General features: G+C 35.3%; 1 long non-coding RNA gene across 1 annotated transcript in view; it reads right to left on the bottom strand.

The window, feature by feature from the left end:
- The window catches only part of LOC140616446 (uncharacterized), a 288,680-nt gene extending 266,203 nt beyond the window's left edge, over nucleotides 1-22,477 (bottom strand). Inside the window, exon 1 of the long non-coding RNA XR_012016929.1 lies at nucleotides 22,117-22,477. This is a non-coding gene — a long non-coding RNA (uncharacterized lncRNA). The remainder of the gene's footprint in view (nucleotides 1-22,116) is intronic.
- Nucleotides 22,478-22,799: the final 322 nt, after the last annotated feature.

Below are 22,799 nucleotides of genomic sequence, written 5' to 3'. Positions count from 1 at the left end.
ACATTGAAATGAAACTGCAGGGAAGCTGGTGATTGTGGTAAAAATCATAAAAGGATTCACACAGAACAATCTATACAACTGTTTCTTCCTCTTTCTATTGTATCAAAAGAAAAAGAGTTTGCAGGAAAAGAGCAGAAACCTTCCAGCAGCTGATCAGGAATACCAAAATACCTGAGAGGACTTTGCATCTGCAGCCAATAGCCTTGGAAAAGTGAATAAGGCTTTTGTGGCTGTAATTGGAAAGCAGCTGCTAGCTACGATTCCTGGAAAGATAGGACCTAAAATTAAGACACTTTCAGAATGAGTTGTATTACTCCAGTCTAAACAGCATGAGACGAGAGAGAGACATAAACAAAATTTAATGTTTTCTTACTAATTTTCACCTCATGTTCATATTTCTTTAAATCTTGCACTTTATTGGAACACCTGGGTGGCTCAGCAGTTGAGCCTTTGGCTCAGGGCATGATCCCAGGGGTCCTGGGATCAAGTCCTGCATCAGGTTCCCCTCAGGGAGCCTGCTTCTCTCTCTGCCTATGTCTCTGCCTCTCTCTGTCTCTCTCATGAATAAATAAATAAAATCTTTAAAAATAACTTAAAAATTTTTGATATATAATAAAATGCAAGATTTATTTATTTTTAAGATTTTATTTATTCATTCATGAGAGACACAGAGAGAGAGAGAGAGAGAGAGGTAGAGACACAGGCAGAGAGAGAAGCAGGCTCCATGCAGGGAACCCGATGTGGGACTCGATCCCAGGTCTCCAGGATCGGGCCGTGGGCTGAAGGCGGCGCTAAACCACTGAGCCACCCAGGCTGCCCAAAATTTTTAAAGTTTATTTTACTATCAATTATTGATTATATTAATTTAAAGTTTTATGTTCACGGCAAAAATCTGAGTAGAAATGTGGACTGTGCTCTGCATCCCAGTTCAAGTTGGGAGCCTGACTTTTCAAAGCCATAACTGAGCTTTGACCATTATCAGTAAAAAGATTACCCTAATTCCAGACAAAATTACAAAAGCGAACAACTTTGGAGTTGTAAATCAAGACATAAACATGAATGAATCATCATGCAGATCTTTTAATGACTCATTAAAATTTTTACTTATGCTCTCTTCAAAAACTTATTTTAGTTTAATTAAAGTATTTCTCATTTAGAACACATTATTTAATCCTAATTCTACATGTTATAACTAAATAGAATGCAGACATTCCAATACACCTATTTCACATTCATCTCACTAATCACACTCATACACACACACACCATTTCTTCAAATTAGGTGTCTCCAATGTGCCCTAAAGTTCTTCTAGGGCATAGTAGCATCTTCTTCCTGGTCATTCTCTTTAAATGTTCTCAACTTGTACATGCTCTTCCTAAACTGTGGCACTTAGGCTAGAAGCAATCAGGCAAGTGTGGCTTGACACCCAGAAAAGAGAAGGGCAATGCCTCCCTCATTCTCTGAACTACCTTTCTATTAATTCAGCCAAAATTGTCATAGCCTCCATGACAATCATATCAGACAGACGATTCATATCAAATATGTTGTCTACCAAAAATCTCAGTTCCTTGCAAAAGCAAGTTCTGTGTCAAAACCGCATCCTCAGAGGGTTTGAGACTGAAAGTGTAGAATCTTACTTTCATCTTCAATAAGTAACCCGATTAGATCTAAAACAATATTATAATATGATCATTTTTATTATTATTTATTTTAAAGCCAAGTTAGTTAACATATAGTCTAGTATTTATTTCAGGAGAATTATTGCTTTATAATCACTTACATATAATATTTAGTGCTTATCCCAATAAGTGCCCTCTTTAAGATCCATCACCTGTTCAGCCCATCCCCCACCCATCTCCCCTCCAGCAACCCTCAGCTGGGTCTCTTAACTATACTCTCTTTTGGTTAACCTCTCTCTCTCTCTCTGTTTTTATCTTATTTTAATCTTCATTCCCTCCATGTGCATCTGTTTTGTTTCTTAAATTCCACATATGAATGAAATCATATAATATTTGTCTTTCTCTGATTGACTTAATTCACTTAGCATAATACATGCTAGTTCCATCTGCATCATTGCAAATGGCAAGAGTTCATTTTTTTAGTGGATGAGTAATATTCCATAGTGTGTGTGTATATATATATGGTAAAAAAACATTGAAGTGAAACTGCAGGGAAGCTGATGATTGTGGTGATAAAAATCATAAAAGGATTCACACAGAACAATCTATACAACTGTTTCTTCCTCTTTCTCTTGTATTCACTATATACACACACACATATATATACCACCTCTTATCTATTCATCAGTCAATGGACATATGGGCTCTTTCCATAATTTGGCTATTGTGGAGAGTGCTACTATAAACATCAGGGTGTATGTTCCCCCTCACATCAGCACTTTTGTATCCTTTAAATAAACACCCAATGATACAATTACTAGGTCATAGGGTAGTTCTACTTTTAACTTTTTAAGGAACCACCATACTACTTTCCAGAGTAGCTATACCAGTTTGCATTCCCACCAACAGTGGAAAAGGGTTCCTCTTTCTCTGCATCCTCACCAACATCTGTTACTTTCTGAGTTGTTAAATTTAGCCGTTCTGACAGGTGTGAGGTGGTATCTCATTGTGATTTTGAATTGTATTTCTATGGTGCTGAGTGATGTTGAGCATTTTTTCATGTAACCATTAGCAACTTGTATTTCTTCTTGGGAGAAATGTCTGTACATGTCCTCTGTCCATTTCTCAACTGGCCTATTTATTTTTTGGGTGTTGGTTTTGATAGGTTCTTTATAGATTCTGGATACCAGCCCTTTACCTGATATGTCATTTGAAAATATCTTCTCCCACTCCAAGGAAGGCCTTTTAGTTTTGCTGATTGTTTCCTTCACTATTTTATTTTCATGAGGTCCCAATAGTTCATTTTTGTTTTTTATTTCCCCTGCCTCCAAAGACATGTCTAGTAAGAAGTTTCTGCAAAGTCAAAGAGGCTGCTGACAGTTTTCTTCTCTAGGATTTTAATGGTTTCCTGTTTTTTTCTTTTTCAACATTTGTTATTTGAAGTCTTTTGTGGTTCCATACAGATTTTAGGATTGTTCATTCTAGCTCTGTGAAAAATGATGGTATTATTTTGGTAGAGATTGCACTGAATGCATAGATTGCTTTGGATAGTATACACATTTTAACAATATTTGTTCTTCCAATCCATGAGCATGGAATGTTTCCCATTTCTTTGTGTCCTTCAATTTCTCTCATCAGTGTTCTACACTTTTCAGCATACAGATCTTTTCCCTCTTTGGTCAGGTTTATTTTTAGATATCTTATGTTTTTAGATGAAATTGTAAATGGGATCAATTCCTTGATTTCTCTTTCTGCCTCTTCATTACTACTGTATAGAAATGCAACAGGTTTCTGTATATTGATTTTATATCCTTCAACTTTTCTGAATTCATGAATTAGTTCTAGCAAATTTTTGGTGGAGTCATCCAGGTTTTCTACATTGCCATGTTATCTGTGAAGGCTGAAAGATTGATTTCTTCCTTGATGATTTGTATGCCTTTTATTTCCTTTTGTTGTCTGATTGCTGAGGCTAAGACATCCAATACTATGTTGAACAACAGTGGTGAGACTGGAAATTCTTCTTGTTCTTAACCTTAGTGGAAAAGCTCTCAGTTTTTCCCCATTGAGGATGATATAAACTGTGGGTCTTCTGTATATGGCTTTTATGATATTGAAGTATATTCTTTCTATCCCTAATTTCTTAAGGATTTTTGTGAAGAAAGGATGCTGTATTTTATCAAAAGCTTTTTCTGCATCTATTGAGAGGATCATATGGTTCTTATTCTTTTATTACTGTGATGTATCATTTTGCAGATATTGAACCATCTCTAAGCCCCAGGAATAAATTGCACTTGATCATGATGAATAGTTCTTTTAAGGTACTATTGGATTCAATTAGCTAATATCTTGTTGAGAATTTTTGCAGCCATGTTAATCAGGGATATAGGTCTGTAATTCTCCTTTTTTGGTGGGATCTTTGTCTGGTTTTGAAATCAAGGTAATGCTGACCTTATAGAATGAGTCTGGAAGTTTTCCTTCCATGTCTATTTTTTATAACAGCTTCAGAAGAATAGGTGCTAATTCTTCTTTAAATGTTGGGTAAAATTCCTCTGGGAAGCCATCCAGCTCTGGACTTTTTTTTGCTGGGAGATTTTTGATTACTGATTCAATTTATTCACTGGTTATGAATCTGTTCAAATTTTCTATTTGTTCCTATTTCAGTTTTGATAATTTATATATTTCTAGGAATTTATCCATTTCTTCCAGATTGCCCAATTTGTTGGCATATAATTGTTCATAATATTCTCTTGTAATTGTCTGAATTTCAACAGTGTTGGTTGTGATCGCTTCTCTTTCATGATTTTATTTATTTGGGCCCTTTCTCTTTTCTTTTTGATAAGTCTGGCTGAGGATTTATCAATTTTGTTAATTCTTTCAAAGAAGCGGCTCCTAGTTTCATCTATATGTTCTGTTGGTTTTTTTTTTTTTTTTTAATTTCTATGCCATTTATTTCTGCTCAGATCTTAATTATTTCCCTTTTCCTGCTAGTTTTAGGCTTTATTTACTGTTTTTTTTCCCAGCTCCTTTAGATATAAGGTTAGGCTGTTTGAGATTTTTCATGCTTCTTAAGGAAGGCCTGTATCACTATATACTTCCCTTCTAGGACTGCCTTTGCTGCATCACAAAGGTTTTGGACTGTCATGTTCTCATTTACATTTGATTCCATGTATTTTTTTTAATTTCTTCTTTAATCCTAATTAACCTATTCATTCTTTACTAGGATACTCTTTAACCTCCGTGTATTTGTGGTCTTTCCAAATTTTTTTCTTGTTGACTTAAAGTTTCATCACATTGTGATCTGAAAATATGCATGGTATGAACTCCATCTTTTTATACTGGTTGAGGTCTGATTTGTGACCTGGTATGTGATCTATTCTGGAGAATGTTCCATGTGTACTCGAAAATAATACATATTCTGCTGCTTTAGGATTCTGCTCTGAATATATCTATTCATCTTGTGCATCTGATCTGGGATATCATTTATAAGCCCTTATGTGTTTGTTGATCTTTTGCTTAGGTTATCTGTCCATTTTTGTGAGTGGGCTGTTAAAGTCCCCTACTATTATTGTATTATTATCCATGAGTTTCTTTAAATTTGTATTTATTTATATATTTGGCTGCTCCAAAGTAGGGGGCACAAATATTTATAATTGCTAGATTTTCTTGTTGGATAGACACCTTAATTATGACATAATGCACTTCCTCATCTCTTGTTACAGTCTTTGTTTTAAAATCTAGTTGGTCTAATATAAGGATAGATATTTCAGCTTTCTTTTGATGTCCATTAGCATGATAGGTGGTTCTCCACTCCCTCACTTTCAATCTAGAGGTATTTTGGAGTCTAAAATGAGTCTCTTGTAAGTGGCATATTGGTGGATCTTGTTTTGACCCAGGGATCCCTGTTTTGTTTTTATCAATGCTGATACCCTATATCTTTTTATTGGAGCATTGAGCCCATTTACATTTAAAATAATTATTGATAGATATGAATTTAGTGCCATTGTATTACCTGTAAAGTCACTGTTCCTATGGATTGTCTCTGTTCCTTTCCAGTCTGTTACTTTTGATCTCCCTTTGGACCCACTCAGGGGTCCTCTTTAAGATGTCTTGAAAAGCTGGTTCTATGTTCATGAACTCCTTTAGTTTTTGCTTGTATTGGAATCTCTATTTCTCTCCTCCTATTCTAAATGACAGCTTTGCTGAATATTGTAGTCTTGGCTGCATATTTTTCCCTTTCGGCACATTGAATATATCATACCACTCTCTTCTGGCTTACCATGTTTCTATGGACAGATCTGCTGCTAACCTTATGTGTCTAGCCTACAAGGCTAAGGACCTTTGGTCCCCAGCTGCCTTCAGAATTCTCTATTTTTGTATTGTGCAAGTTTCACTATGATATGTTTTGGTGGTGTTTTTGTTAATTTTGAGGGGAGTTCTCTGTGCCTCATGGACTTGAATGCTTGATTCCTTCTCCAGAGTAAAGAAGTTTTCAGCTTAATTTCTTCAAATAGAACTTCTGCCCCTTTTCCCCCATTCTTCTTCTTCTAGGATTCCTATGATATGGATATTATTGCACTTCGTGGAATTGCTGAGTTTCCTAAGTCTAGTTTCATGATCTAAAAGTTTGCTTTCCCTATTCTTTGCAGCTTCATTGTTTTCCATAATTTTACCTTCTATATCACCAATTCATTCCTCTGCTTCTTCCATCTTCATTATTTTTACATCTAGTCAATTTCACATCTCAGTCATACCACTTTATTTCAGCCTGACTAGTTTTTAGGTCTTTTATCTCTTTATCACCAGGGTTTTACTGCTGTCTTCTATGCTCTTTCAAGCCCAGCTAGTATTCTTATGACTGTTGTTCTAAATTCTTGTTCAGATATATTGCTTGTATCTGTCTTGAGCAAATCCCTGGTTATGATTTCTTCTTGACCTTTCTTTTGGGGAGAATTCCTCCATCTTGCCATTATGTCTAGTTTCTGTCTTTTGCATGTTATAAAAGCTTGTTTTGTTTCCCACTGCTGAAAATAATACTATATTAAGAAGGTGCTGCACTTGGTACTTTGGGAAGTATTTCTGCTGTATCCTGTGTGCACTCTGCCATTGTGTTTTAGATGTTCTTTCACACAAGTTAGTCCTCTGCAGAGTTCCTCCTTGCCTGCATTGGGGAGTGTTTGAACCTTTAACTAGGTGTGCTTTGACTTGTTGGTTAAGATAAGCCTGATTTTTAAAAAAGCCTGATCCAAGAAAGTGAAAAGGAAAAGGAACAAAAAAGCAAACAAGTAGACAAACAAAAAGTTTGATTCCAATGAAAAAGAAAGAAGGGCGGGGGGTGGGGGGAGGAGGAAAAGGCCTAATCCAAAAGAGAGAAAAGGAAACAAACAAGCCAACAAATGAACAAAAAGCTATAAGCCTGATGCCAAAGAAAAAAATTTAATTAAAAATTAAAGAAATTAAAATTTAAAAAACCCTGGTCCTATCTCCCCCTGAACTGAAGCTGATGCTTTGGAGCACTCTATGATCAGTAGCCTTGATGCATGGGAAGGGCCTGTGTGTGTCTTCTGATGGAGAGGCCCATGGTGCTGGCTTACAGTATACCTGCCCTAATAAAGATGTCCCTGCTGGGTTCAGGGGGGCAAGGTTTGGTGTAAACGCCTCCAGCCTCTGCTGGAAGTGCTATGTTTCTCTCTGAAGTCCAAACATGCTGGTGGGTGGCATCACCCACCTTCTCATCCCCAGGTATGGGAACTCATGGCAGCTATTATTCAGGAGGCCCTCACAGAAAAGTGAACAATATACTCTTCTGTGTTCCAAGCTTTTGTCAGATCCCTGCTCTCAACCTGTCTGTGCCCAGCCTTTGGCATGCCCCACACCACAGTTCTCCTGTGTTTTATCTCTGGCCTGCGGTTAGGATTCTGAAAAACAAATCTTAATGTACCTGGCACTGCACAGATCCACTCCCATCCCCCAGAGGAGAGCCTCACAACACCGTGCCAACCATCTTTCTGTCCCAGAAAAGCAGTCACATGCTTGCTCAAGTGCACAGTCTATGTTGAAGCACAGCAAGAAGTTGCTACCAGCATGTGCTCTCCATGTACCTCTGTCCCCTGCTGTTTAATGGCTGCTCAATACCACTTGGTGGGTCTTTTATCCTTGGAAAAGCAAATACTCTCTTCCAAATGTATTCCAGGAAGGGGAACATTTTCCCCCTGTGTGACCCAGGGGATCCCCAAACTGGTGCCTTGGGCAAACCCTACATGCCACTCTCTCTCTCTCTCCCACTCTCTGCTTTTCTTTCTGACTTGCTCTGTGAAAAGTGTCCCACCCCTCCACAGCACCTCAACTTTTCTCTCTCCCTGTTCACATCTCTGAACCTTACATCTGCCACATTTTCTCCCTCCAATTATGAAGATTGTTTTCTTAATTCTCAGATTGATTTTCTAGTTGTTCAAAATGATTTGATGTAGATCTAGCTGTGTTTGAGGAATGAGGCAAGCCCAGGGTCCCCCTACTACTTCACTATCTTAACTTCTTCTCTCCTGATCCTTTTTTAACAGATCTTGATGCCACTGTACACAATAGGCTCACAGGCTGCACTCATATTTCTTTTAAAAAGAGTGCATTACAAATGCATTCATGTATTTTTAAATATTAAATATTGTATAGGAACAAGGACACAGCTATACCTTAGATAATTCTTTTCTTCTTGTTGACAATAGTTCATTAATAGACATACTATAAATACGGACGTTAGATATTTGATCTATAGGGATACTGGCATCTAGCTTATATTTCTATAATGTACCCATTAATAAATATATCAGAGACAACTTGTAAAATGTTTTGGTGAAGTCAAAACCTTAAGTGTACATATTTTGTTCTGATCTATCAGCGTAGGTGTCATGTCAAAGAAAATCATGAAGTAAGTGCATCAATTGGTATTCACAAACCTACAAGCAATTACCATTTTCTCTCTAGGGGAGTTTGGATTATAATTAGCAGGATACTAAATACCTGAAATGAAGTTGGGAGGTGGCATTTAGGAATGAAAAAGAAAAGGAAGAAGAAAAAAATAGAAGTAATGGAAAGTAACCTCATATACTTTACCATTTTACTACAATAGTCCCATTTACCTGCCCACTTCCATATGGACAAGCAGAATCCTATGCAAAAAGAGAGTCGTGTCCTGAAATAACAGCATCCAAAACTTAGTAAGAATATTTAAGTTTTTCAGGAATTGATCATTTGTATGAATTGTGATTATAAATTTTAACAAGGCTAGTGTCAACATAAAAGTTTTGTCAGCTTCACCATTTCACATACACACACATTCAAATAGTGTTCTTATCTCTAAATGCAAATAATAAAAAAGCTGGAGCTAATCTTTTGAGAACTTTAATCAAATAACATGATATCTTTTTAGTAATAGAGCAACATTCATGTAGTAAAAGTAATAAAGCCTTCAGTTGGGGAGTTTATCTTTCCCTGTTTAAAACCTAAGCCAATAAAAATGAAATAATAAAGAAACAAACTTTTAACGGCTATAGATAATGACACTCCTGCTAAGATACCAGTTTAGTATCCTGCAGTTTAAACAGCTGCCATTTGTCAGATAATTGCTTATGTTATTTCCCATCTTTGCATTAAAGCAGAATGCTATATTTGCATTTTTGACCCGCTTTGTGTTTGTAAGCAAAGTTGTCATATAAGAATCATTGAAATACCCTACCTAATTATCTTCATTAGTTGGAAGGCTGGAAAAGAAGTCCAAAGAAAACTCAACATCATAAAAAGAGATTTACTGCATTTATAACCCATTTTTCTCTTACCTTTTGAAAAAATAACTCATCTACTCCAATGCACAGGAGGATAATTAACTCCATGCTCCATTCTCATCTCAAGATCCTGTATTCATTTTCAGTTTGCAGGCCTAATTACTCTGTCCCAAATAATTTTCATTATTATACCTTTTTAAAACATCTTTTGCCCTAGACTTAAGCCCAGTGGAAATTCCTTAAGTGTTCACTCCATGTGGGGCACCTGGGTAACTCAGTCAGTTAAGCATCTGATTCTTGATTTCAGCTCAGGTCATGATCTCAGGGACATGAAATGGAGGTCCAAATTGGGCTCCATGCTGAGTGTGTGGAGCCTGCTTAAGATTCTCTCCCTCTGCCCCTCCTCCCCTCTGCTTGCACACACTCTGTCCCCCCACCCAAAAAAAAATACACTCCATGCACCCAGAACTCAAGAAAAGACTATATACTTTCTGGCTGAATTTTCAAAGTTCCAGTCGCTGAGAATGAATATATAGCACTGTGGCCAATTTCACATTATACTGGATGCTCACTTGGCTATAGTTCTATGTGGCCATCCTTCAGTATGATTCTAAGCCCACCCTACATCAAAGAATAAGTGTCCTGGACAAGTTAAATAAGTAAGGAGGACTTTATTTAAGACTATTGCAATTGGGATCAAGACCAATACAGTAAAAAAGAGAGACTGAGCTCAATTCTACAAAATCAAAAATGGGGATTTTTAAGCCTGGGTAAGCTAGTGGGAAGGTACTAGAGGATATGAGGAAGGGGAGAGGAAAGGTTAGTGAGTATGATTAGACCATGTATGTTTGCTAATTGGCACTTATTGAAGTAAGGATCCTACCCTCCCATAGACTCTGGGAGATAGAGACTAGGAGTACAATCTTTCTTGATTATATTTCAAAAGAATGACTCTCCAGGCTTTTACAAAGACATTCCTGGACTGTAAAACTGGCAAGAGACTTTTAAAAATATTTATGTCTCAAAAGAGCAGAGAAAAAATTTATGATTGCAAGTTTTCTAAAGTAAATGCTCTAAGAAAAGAGAAATCAGGGTCCCAGAATCAAGAAGAAACCTAAGGTCTCATGAAGCTGAGGGAAAAACTAGGCCACCATGGTCTTCTATCACAATTAGATGTTCAGAGCTGATCTGTTGTGGAGTTAATCTAAAAATCAAGGAGTAATGAGCAATAAGGCAAAAAGATAAGCAAGAGCAGAAAGCTACCATCTACTCTCAGCCAGCTTACCCACACACCTGGCCAGCTTTACAGAAACACAACTAAGATCACTTCTTCATGGAAATCAGGGCTTTTTTTCTCAACAGTTTCTAATTTAATGACCATTATACAGAATCATTAAATTAAAAAATGACAGCATATAATTGATTATATAGTTTCTCTTACCCCCTACTAAAACCACATCTTCTTCACAGGCAGAAGAAAAGAACTAAAAAATTTTCCTAGCAGTTACTATAGTTTTATAAAACTCATGCAAAAAAACAAACATGCCAATATCTGGCTTTTCCAGAAGGAAATGGTCAATACTACTAGATGCTGCCACCTGGGTGTCTGATGCTACTCTAAAGACACATCACAACCCATAAAGCCATGAGTAACACAGCAGAAAGCTATATAAAAAGGTAATATTCAGAAGACGAGTTCTCAGTTCTGCTTCAACTCACTCATGTACCAAGCTAATTACCGTTTTTAGCCCTTGTTTTGTGGCCTGCCCCTCCAGCTAGGCAACTCATGTTATGGGACGCTCAGCTGTCTACTCATCTGATTCACTCATGGTTTATGATGGGTCCAGTGTTTTCTTGAGACACCAGCTCCCTGGAAGTATCAGGCTGTTTGATAACTGAGCCATTCCACTGCCGGAATCCTTTCATTCTTCTTCATTTGGCCAACAAGGACTCACTCTTCCAAAATTAAAGCTCAAATCCCGACATTTTCAAAGAGCTTTCCCTGGACTTCCTTTCTGAATAAATGCCCCTCCTCTCTGATCCTCCAGCACTCACATGCTTCTATGGTAGCACCTGTCTTATTGGACTCTAATTATAAGTTCATTCATCTGTTTCTCCCTCCAGACTCTCTTCTCATGGGAAAATTAAGGCAGTTTATTCATTTATCCTTGATCCCATAAAGGCACTCAAACACCTGTTGAATTAATTGAAAATGTATTTTAAACACCTTCATATGCATGACTTCACAACAGCCCTAACTAGGTGTAAGTCAATACCCTAGGGTCTTCCTCCTTCCTAGCTCAGAACATAGTGTGTTAGACCAGTTTTTAGAGCCTATTATACTTTTCTCTTTTCAAGAGAGTATATAGTTAGTACCTCCTTAAACATTAAAAAAGTAATAGTGCTATAGTTAATATGTTCTGTAGAACTAAGTCCCACATCATTTAAAGTTATCTTTCCTTTCAGAACAAATATTTTTAAATACATATTTTTGAACAATTAGGACTTATAACTAATAACCATTACAGCAAATAAAAAGACAAAATTAGCAAACTATCAAATACAATAGTTTAATTTTTTTAAAAAATCAACCTGGGTATCTTTTTCCCTCAATTTGATTTAAGGATTTGAAGCTAGCATTTACTCTATTTAAAGCACTACAGACTTCATCTACTCAGGAAAGGTTTCCTAACACACTGATATTCATTCCATATCTTTTTTTCTACTGTAGTTAGTCTTTTATGGAAAAAGGAAAGAACAAAGAAATAAGGAGTTAGTTTCTTATGTCTTTTAAAGTAAAGTACATTTTATAGAATCTAAAAATTAGAGGAAATCTTATAAGATGACTTATCCAAGTCAATCTCATCTAGTTGAGAGGTGATCATCCAGGTTCTGTTCAAACATTTCCAGTAATGACTGCGCTTTCCTTTAGGAGACCCTGCTACCTGGTGCTGCACATTACTGATGCTTTGAAAGGTACCAGTATTGAACTGAAGATAGCCTGCATTGACTTTCAGTTTGAACTGAATGTATGAACTCATCCATCATACTCCAATTCAGTCCTCCTTTTCCAGCTCAATTTTCTACACAACACGGATTCCAGATGTCTCTTCATTTTGTCAGTCTTTTCCTGGACATCCCCAATCTTTGTTTTGTTGTTGGGGATGGTTGGTTAAAATCAGTTTTTAAACTGGTTCCAATAACAAAATCTTTTCTTACACAAGTGTCAAGTTAAAAGTTTTTTAATCCTCATTTATACATTGACAGGTTTTCAGATTAAGTGTGCAGGGGGGTTAATATATAGTAGTATCTAGTTAAATTCAGGGATTTAATTAAAATAAGTAACAAACTGATGGTTGCCAAAGGGAAGTAGGTTAGAGAAGGGCAAAATGGGTGAATAGGAGTGGAAGATACAGGCTTACAGTTATGGAATGAGTAAGTCATGGAAATAAAAGGTACAGCATAGGTTATATAGCCAATGATAGTGTGATAGCATTGTAGTGACAGATTGTAGCTATATTTGTGGTGAGTGTAACATAACACATAGAGATGTTAAATCACTTTGTTGTACACCAGCAACTAATGAAACATTGTATGTCAACTATACTTCAATTTAAAAAAAGAAATCAACTGAAAAAAAGTAATTAATTAATTAATTAAAAATGAGTAACTCAATATGCAAGTGATTTTTACCTCAGGATATATTTCTTTGCTTTTTCTCTGCTATCATTTTTCAGCTTATTCTCAATTTTTAAAAAATCTTAATTTCAAAATGAAATTCGCCCATTGTTCAATAGTAAGCTATTTATTTTGTCAGGCACTCAGGAATCTGATCCATGAACATGCTTTTAGAAACATGTCAACCCTGCTGAGATTAAATTACTTTTTTTCTTCCTCTCTCTTCCTTCCTTGTCTTTTCTTGCTGAGTTTTCTTTAAAAATTAAAGCAATTAATAAGTTTTGAGTATGTCTACTATCACTAGACAGCTTCTGGTAATTAGCAAGCAGGTTTAAAGTTTCCTCTCTGAAGGTTAATAGCCCCAACTGACAATTCTTTCATTCAACAAACATCTATTGACAATGCACTGAGAACAAGAAAACCAATCTCTGCAATCTTTTCGCTTATCAAGGGCTCTGCTAGAGATTTGACCAGAGCATCATGGAGGTAAAGAGCAGAGGTCTGAGAATTAACCAAGCAATCCAGAAGACTGCCTGGAGCCAGTTGATACTGAAAAGTTTTAAGGATATGAGAGAGAAAGACATGGGAAAGGCATGTTCTGGAGTAGACAGAGTGCCTTTATGTTCTACCTCCCTGAGGAAGGGGCATGACTTTGAATTTAAGCAGGTCACCTTCGGTCTAGCTCACACATTTTCCAAATCAATGACTCTACCTATTGTCTATCAGATATTAAGAGCACAGAAATTTATCAGGAACCCTTTACTATAGCAGAGGATCTGGACATTCATCAGAGAAAAATACTATAATACCCACAACATTGATAAATAAATAGCTTCTAAGAAAACTGACATTTTAAAAATAGGTATTAATGAAGCATTTACTACTTGTTGTTCTGGCTATCATGATAACATGGTGTCTATGTCATATATTGTTAAATCAACAGAAAGGAAGATACATAGACTTTAATATCTTACCTTTCTGCAGCATAATGTTATAAGAGTTAAGAATTAATGGTATATCCTTCCTTTTATAGAAAATCAAATAAGAAAAATGTTAATTTGAACAATGTGTCTTTAAAACATGATCACTGAACACTCACCTACTGCACAATTCATTGATTTGCCCAAGAACATATGTTCAAAAATGTATATATTCTACACACAAATATATGTAGACAAATATATCTATAACATATATTCTACACACAAATCTGAGTATTTTATATTACCAGGTAAAAAGAAATATATAGCCCATTATGCTTCTTTCCCTATATCTATCATAGCTAACTGCAGTACCCAACTTCAGGAAGTGCAGGTTGAAATTTAATACTTTATTAATTTTAATACATTTGCTGCTTTCATTTTTATTATTATGTAGTTTTATGTGGAAATAACTCAACATGAGATCTACCCTCTTAACAAAATTTTAAGCATACAATATATTATTTGTTGATTATAGGAACAATGATATAAACAGATCTCTAAAGCTTGGCAGATCTTACTTGCCTATAATCTTATGCCTGTTGCTTAGTAACTCCTTATTCCTCCCTCCTCCCTAGCACCTGGCAACCAACTTTCCACTCTTTGATTCTATGAATTTTTTTTAAGATTTTTAAAAATTTATTTATTCATAAGAGACACAGAGAGAGAGGCAGGCAGAGACATAGGCAGAGGGAGAAGCAGGCTCCATGTAGGGAGCCTGATGTAGGTAGGACTCAATCCCAGGACCGTGGGATCACTCCCTGAGCCGAAGGCAGATGCTCAACCACTGAGCCACCCAGGCATCCCTGATTCTATGAATTTGACTATTTTAGATACTCATGAAGTGGGATCATGAAATATTTACCTTTCTATGATTGACTTATTTAACTTAGCATAATATTTACAAGATTCATCCATGTTGTATATTGCAAAATAAGTTTTACAGAAGCTTTTAATGAGAGAATATCATACATTTTTAAAAGTACACAAATCATTTATGTGAAGCTTGATTAATTATACAAAGTGATCACAAAGTAAACAAAGTAACAGCCACACAGCCCAAGCAGTGAAATCTGACCAGCAACTCAGAAGTCCCCTATAGGCTCCCTCCAAGTCTCAATCACTGCCATCTATTACAATAAAGTTAACTATCATAAAAAAGAATTATAATATAGTATTCTCTCCTTCCTTTCTCTTCACCCCTTCTCAACAGTCACTCACTGTGGTAAAAATTCTAGGATGCTTTAATGAAGAGGATGACTTCAAATAGAAATTTCAATGCTTTGAGGAAGTAATTTAAGATATTGTTTGAATTATTTAATTTTTTGTGTAATTGCTCTTTAACCTTTAATATTGTGTCTCAGTTTCTTTTCTTCATTTACTTTTTGTATTTTTTTGTAAGTTTTTTTATTGGAGTTCAATTTGTCAACCTATAGCATAACACCCAGTGCTCATCCCGTCAAGTGCCCACCTCACTGCCCATCACTCAGTGACCCCATCCCCCCGCCCACCTCCCTTTCCACTACCCTTTGTTCGTTTCCCAGAGTTAAGAGTCTCTCATGTTTTCTCACCCTCTCTGATTTTTCCCACTCATTCTCTCTCCTTTCCCCTATAATCCCTTTCAATATTTTTTATATTCCCCATATGAGTGAAACCGTATAATGATTGTCCTTCTCCGAATGACTTAACTTCACTCGGCATAATACTCTCCAGTTCCAACCACGTTGAAACAAATGGTGGGTATTCGTCATTTCTAATGGCTGAGTAATATTCCATTGTATACATAAACCACATCTTCTTTATCCATTCATCTTTCGATGGACACCGAGGCTCCTTCCACAGTTTGGCTATTGTGGACATTGCTGCTATAAACATTGGGGTGCAGGTGTCCTGGCCTTTCATTGCATCTGTATCTTTGGGGTAAATCCCCAGCACTGCAATTGCTGGGTCCTAGGGTAGCTCTATTTTTAACTCTTTGAGGAACCTCCACACAGTTTTCCAGAGTGGCTGCACAAGTTCACATTCCCACCAACCATGCAAGAGATCTCCACTTCCTCTCCAACATTTGTTGTTTCCTGTCTTGTTAATTTTCACCATTCTCACTCGTGTGAAGTGATATCTCAACTGCAGGAAGGTACAGTTTTTACAGAGGCAGAGAGGTTCAGTGACTTGCCAAAAGTCTCATGTTAAGAGGTAGAGTAACCAAGATTTAACTGAGACTTCAGAATCTGTGTTAACTGCTAAGCTATCATATCTCTTGGGAGTTTTTACTAATTATCACATATTCCCTAATAGTTTCTTAAAATATTTCCGTGTGTGTGTGTGTGTGTGTGTGTGTAAAACATAACATACATGTTTTATGTTTGCAAACATACTAACAGTTTTGCAGATTACTGACCCAAATTTTAATTCTGAAGTTTTAGAAGTATCAATTAGACAAGTTTCAGAAATGTAAACTATGTAATATGACCAGTAATGGGAAAGCCTCAGAATATTTCCCAGAAATCTGCCACACTACATGGAATTTTGTTACTGGAGACCAGTTTCTATGGAAGAGTGAGCAAATTTTTTTAACATGTAAGTATCTTAATACATTATTCATTCATTTAACAAATACTTGTTAACAAATATTTATCAAGTACTGTACTGGGCACATCAGTGAATAAAAATTTTACCTTCATGTAGCTTTTTGGTAGAGAGAGAAAAAAATTAGAAAAATATGATGAACAATAAGTAAATTATATGGAATTTGAGATGATATGTGCTTTAGGAGAAAAAATAGAGCAGAATAAGGAGGATTTGGAATAATTGAATCAGGTGGGATAGGAAATAGATCACAATCTTCAATACTGTGGTCAAGGCAGGCCTCACTGAGAGGCAAAGCTTGAACAAAGACTTGACAGAGGTGAGGAGGTTCATCAAGGAGGTATTGGGGAAGAAGGAGAGGTAGACACCGGTTCAAACAAAGGTGCCAGCCAGACTGAAGGCCTTGAGGACAAAGAATGCCTAGTAGCCTAGTGTGTCTACAGAAAAAACAAGTATTTGCCTGGAAATCATGAGAGAAGAAAAGTCATAAGAGATCTGATCAGATGAGAAAGGGGATAAAGGCTGATCATACAGGACCTTGAAGACCACGGTATGAATCTTAGCTTATACTCTAAGTGAATTGGGGAGTCTCTACAGGGTTTTGAGTTATGTGAGCCAACATTTTAAAAAGACCATTTTCTGAAATCTGTGTTGAGAATAGTCACAGATGGATGAAAATTGAAGTAGAAGACCCTGTTGGGATGTTTATTGCCTAATCCAAATATCTAGGTAAGAAATTACTTTAAAAAAAATTTTAATGATATGATAGTTAGAAGTAGAAAATAAATCAGATTCTGGATATAGAATGAAGTTTTAGATCTGAAAATTATCTAATGATTGAAAGCATGGTGGGACAAAAAGAGGTGTTAAAGAGGTACCGAAGGTTTTTGGACAGAGTGATTAGAAGAATAGAGTTCCTATCAAGTAAGATAGTAAATGGCTGCTCGTTAAATAAGTTTGGATGGAAGGAAAGTTCAGAGGTTAAGTTTGGGCATGAGGAGACTAAAGTAATTAGTCATCCAAGTAAAAGTTTCAGTAGAAACACCGAGTATGCACATCTAGAGTTTGGCAGAGAAGTCTAGGTTGGATATACACATTTGTTGTTAAATATTGATCATTTCTATATGTGTAAAGGCAAAGTAATCAGGAAAGAAAATATTTCCCCAATGGGTGTCATAGTAATATTGGTGATTTCAGTATAGTTTTGGGTATAGCAGGGGAGGAAGTTAAGAAAAGCAGTATAATTTTAGCCTATTCAAGGACCGTTGAGGCCCATCTGAGGGCAAAGTACCTTCACATACTTTTATCTCAACACCAAAAGTCACACATTATTGCCATTATTGTTTTTCTATGACGGAGGTCAAAAGGTACAAAGACATGAGATGGCATGGCAAAGGTTGCATGTAAGAGATCTAGCCGGGACTTGCAACTGGTTATTCATATTTCTCTCCAGTATGATTTCCTGCTTCCATTCAAGCACCAGGAAACAAGAAGGCAAAATGCAGATGTTCTAGAAGAGACAAAAAAAAAGAAAGAAAGAAAGAAAGAAAGAAAGAAAGAAAGAAAGAAAGAAAGAAAGAAAGAAAGAAATGAAAGGATGCCTTGGCCAAATGTACATTTCTCAGTAACTTGCCTAGCATCAACCTCTATACACTAGGAGACATCATTAAATTAGGGTATGAAGTCTCCTTTCTCTGTGGACTTACCAGAAAGATACCTGCCTAAATCAGTTCAGGCCAAACTTAAATACAGGTGAGAAAATTGTCTAAATAACTTATAGAAGTTGTTTCTCATCATTAAAACTTACTGTATAGCTTCCTTAATTTATATTTACAACCAGAACACTGCCAAGTTTCTTTTTAATTCTTTTGTTTATGTTAACCATTTTTATTCAATTTACTTAAGGTAAAAAAAATAGCTCACCCTTTTATCTTATACCCCACCCCTTGACACCTTTGGCAACAACCAATTTGTTTTCTATAGTTTAAAGATTTTTTTTATTTCACATTAAAAATCTAGATAAGAAAAACCATATGCTAGTTGTCTTTCTTTAACTTATTTCACTTAGCATAAAGCCCTTGAGGTCCATCCATTTTGTTACAAATGGCAAGATTTCATTCTTTTTTATAGTTGAACAATATTCCATTATATCTATACCCCAATTTATTTGTCCATTCACTCATCGATGGGCATTTTGATATTGCTTTCACATCTTGACTATTGTAAATAATGCTGCAATGAACATAGGTACATATATCTTTTTGAGTAAGTGTTTTCATTTTCTTCAGATAAATTGAAGTAGAATTGCTGGATCACATGATAGTTCTATCTTTAATTTTTTGAGAAAACTCTATACTGTTTTCCATATTGACTATACCATTTTGCATTTTCACCAACAATGTACAAGGGTTTCCTTTATTCCATATCCTTGCCAGCACTTGTTATTTCTTCTCTTTTCAACCATAGCCATTCTAACAGGTATGAGGTAAAATCTCATTGTAGTTTTGATTTGCATTTCCCTAATGATTAATGATGTTGAACATCTTTCCATGTACCTGTTGGCATCTGTATGTCTCCTTTGGGAAAATGTCTATGCAGATCTTTGCTCATTTTTAAATCAGATTATTTGTTTTCTTGTTGTTGTTGAGTTGTAGGCATTTTTTATATTTTGGATGTTAGCACCTTATCATATATATGATTTGCAAATATTTTCTCCCATTCAGTAGGTTGCCTTTTCATTTTTTTGATGGTTTTCTTTGCTGTGCAGAAGTTTTTAACTTGATGTGGGCCCCCTTGTTCATTTTTGGTTTTGCTGCTTTTGCTTTTCAGTGATTCAAAAAAAAATATTGCCAGGACCTCTGTGAAAGGGCTTATTCCATGTTTTCTTCTAAGAGTTTTATGGCTTCAGGTCTTATATTCAAGTCTTTAATCCATTTTGAGATATGTTTTGTGTGTGGTGTAAGATAGTGGTTCAATTTCATTCTTTTGCATGTGGCTGTCCAATTTTCCCAATATAATTCATTGGAGAGACTATCCTGTCCCCATTGTATATTCTTGGCTTCATTGTCATAAATTAGGAGACCATTTATGCAACAATTACAGGTGGGAAATAGAGGTAGGAAAATGTCCAGATAATTTATAGAAGTTGTTTCTCATCTATAAACCAGTGGAAACCTGTATAGCTTCCTTAATTTGTATTTCCAACCAGAAAACTGCCAAGTTTTTATATTCTTTATGTAATCATTTATTTAAAAAAATAATGCCAATGGGAAAATCATTTTGCTTGGATAATGTATGATTTATTAATTTCAATGGAACATACACTATAGATTCTTTCACATTCCTATATATTTTCATACAAAGCCAATTCAAAGTATATACTAAGAATGAAATATACTTTAAGAATAATTTTATATGTCATATTTCCATATACTGCTTTCTGTGAATCAGTTTTTACTGAACATAATTTTTTGGTACATTATAGCCTTTGAGCTTTCATTTATATTATCCAATGCACCAAGAGGAAAAAGAAATATTTTCATTTTAAGGAAAAATAGCAAGTTAAGACTTACTAGAGAGCACCCTGATTTTCTATATAATAATATGACTGAAGGGAAACAATATTCAAAACAAGAAAAAATTTTGTTAAATTATGAAATTGTCTTGCTTAATATTTCTATTGTCAAGTAAACTTGTTTGTTTGTACACATGACAAAATTAAAACCATTAGTATCTGTGAACTTATTATGTTTAACTTCACCACTAGATTTAATTTAAATATATTTTTCAAGTTGATAGCAGAGGACTCATTCGATACCTTCAAGTGCTAACTTATGCAAACCAAGCATAAATGAACAAATCACTTTCCTGCCCATAGAAATATAAGCTGAACACTGAGCTATTATTTCTGTTTTTCATTACCAAGGCTATCAGCTGGTATTCAAACAGTAACATATGCCACAAGAAACTTATTACTGAAAGTGATTGCAAAACAGAGAAAATAAACTACAAAAGAATATGGTTAAGACATAGGAAAGAAAATAATTTCTGCAAAATGGTGTATAACAGAATTCAGATCCACAAGGCTACCATAGAGATGTTCCTATCTGCTTGAGACTGACCCCAAGGTTTCCTAAAATTCACATTTAGTCCTTTGCTATTGGGTTCAGCAAGTCACTGAAGGCTGTGATAGGAGAGGAAAAAACTTTAAGAAATAGAAAAAAGCATCAGATAAAATAGAGAAATTATGAATTCAGACGAGGAGGCTATTATTGCAGAGAATTCAGTATAAAGTCATAGAACCAGAAGGAATTTTGGTAGTTCCCTCAGAAAGGACTATACTTTCACTAAAAACTCAGAATTTCATAAAAAGCTCTTCAGGGGCTTCTCTAGCAATACTTATTAGTGGTTAAATGTCTTCCTTTCAGTTAAAACCAATGAAATTCTTAGGGAATCTTTAAAGAAAAAGTGTTCCCAAATAAACTATTTTCTTCCATGACCTTTGGTATAAACCAACACAGACTCTGCAAATGGCAAGTAGTCAATAAATGTTTGTTAAATGGCTAAATGAATTAATTCATTTGCACCAATAATAAGCAAAATTGGTATCAGTTTTGGAAGAGTAGATATACTAAAAGTTACAAGTTTACTAAATGAAAGAAAAAATTTAACAGGTACCATTACAACTCAAGAAGAAGAAATTATAAAAACAAACATACCAAAAATGGACATTTTTATTCTAACAGAGATGTTAGCAATAGCTATATTGTTATTCAATGTTTTTTTCTGATTTAAATGGTAATATATAATACTTTCATAAGTCAATTAACTTGAACTTATGTTTTCTAAATTTTAAGACAATAGTTAATATTGTCAACTTATTTGTGTACTTCTAAGACCTTCCACAACTTTAGTTTTATTGTACTATCCTTGAGTCAAAATATTATAAAAACATTATATTTTCTACTTCTATATAAAACTGTTATCATTGCAAATCAGGGGTCTTGTGTTTAAAACTATGAATCTTTATACATGCGTACATAGCAAGAAATTTCTAAATGAACTTATTTAAGAGAATTTTTGTAAACATAAAAAACATTATTAAGAAGACCTGATAATTTTCAAAGAAACACTCATTTATCCTCAAAAATAAGTGCATTTATTCAGAAAATGCACCTGAGCACTCTCCACGAATCAGATCTATGCTAGACATGTAAGATGAAAAGTCATAGTTAACGTCAAAGTTTCCCAAACTTTTCTTACTTCATGGCTTTATGGCAGCCTTAGTGACCATATCATTTTTTCCCACAGCATTGCTAAGCCAAAATTAATAGAACAGGTCCCTTCATTAAGTAGTTAGGTCCAAATAACCTAAAAAATATTCATGTCTATAACAGGTTCTCAGTTTTAAAAATCAATATGTATAAAGTGAAAGAAAATAATATCTATTTCATTTTTAAATAAGCACAATTACTTACACAAGTCTGTTGGGTCCTACACTGCTTCTCACACCTTCTCAAACTTAATGTCTTCAAACAACTTCTCAAGCCGTAGAATCAAACCTTGGACACCACTACCTTCATTTCCTGCTCCACGCTGATTTTCAAGTGGTACTTTTTTTTAATTCAATTTGCCAACATTATAGTATAACACCCAGTGCTCATCCCATCAAGCGTGCTACTTGTTCTTATCACTGAAAGTACAGAAAGCCCAGCTTCACAGAGATATGACATCATCAAAAGAAATGTAGCTTTATTATTGAAATTGTGAAGAATCTTGAGCTAGTAGTTCACAGTGTCTGACAAATGTCATGTGTTTCCCTCAAAAATTTAAAATGCCCTAAAGTGGTCCTATGAATTCAGTGTGGTGCCACAATTTAGGAACTGTGGGTCTAGGCTAATAAGTAGTTCAGTGTGTTCAGAGCCAGATAAAACACACAAAAAGCATAATGACAATCCAATAAAGGATGTATTATATTACAAGAAAATAGTAGTTATAAGGGAAATGTGGAAAGTTGAACTATATTTTATAAAATATTGGATAAATGGCATATTAAAGCCATCTGCCTTTTCCTTATTAGTTCAAGAGGTTTTTTGGAAAAGGGAACAAATGAAAAATCAATTGGAGGTAAGAAAGGAATGGGTTCTAAAAGGAGGACAAA

Source organism: Canis lupus, chromosome 24 (genome assembly GCF_048164855.1).
Source record: "Canis lupus baileyi chromosome 24, mCanLup2.hap1, whole genome shotgun sequence".
NCBI lineage: Eukaryota > Metazoa > Chordata > Mammalia > Carnivora > Canidae > Canis > Canis lupus.
The sequence above is the reverse complement of the archived record's forward strand: the minus strand, read 5'-3'. Positions and strand labels throughout refer to the sequence as shown.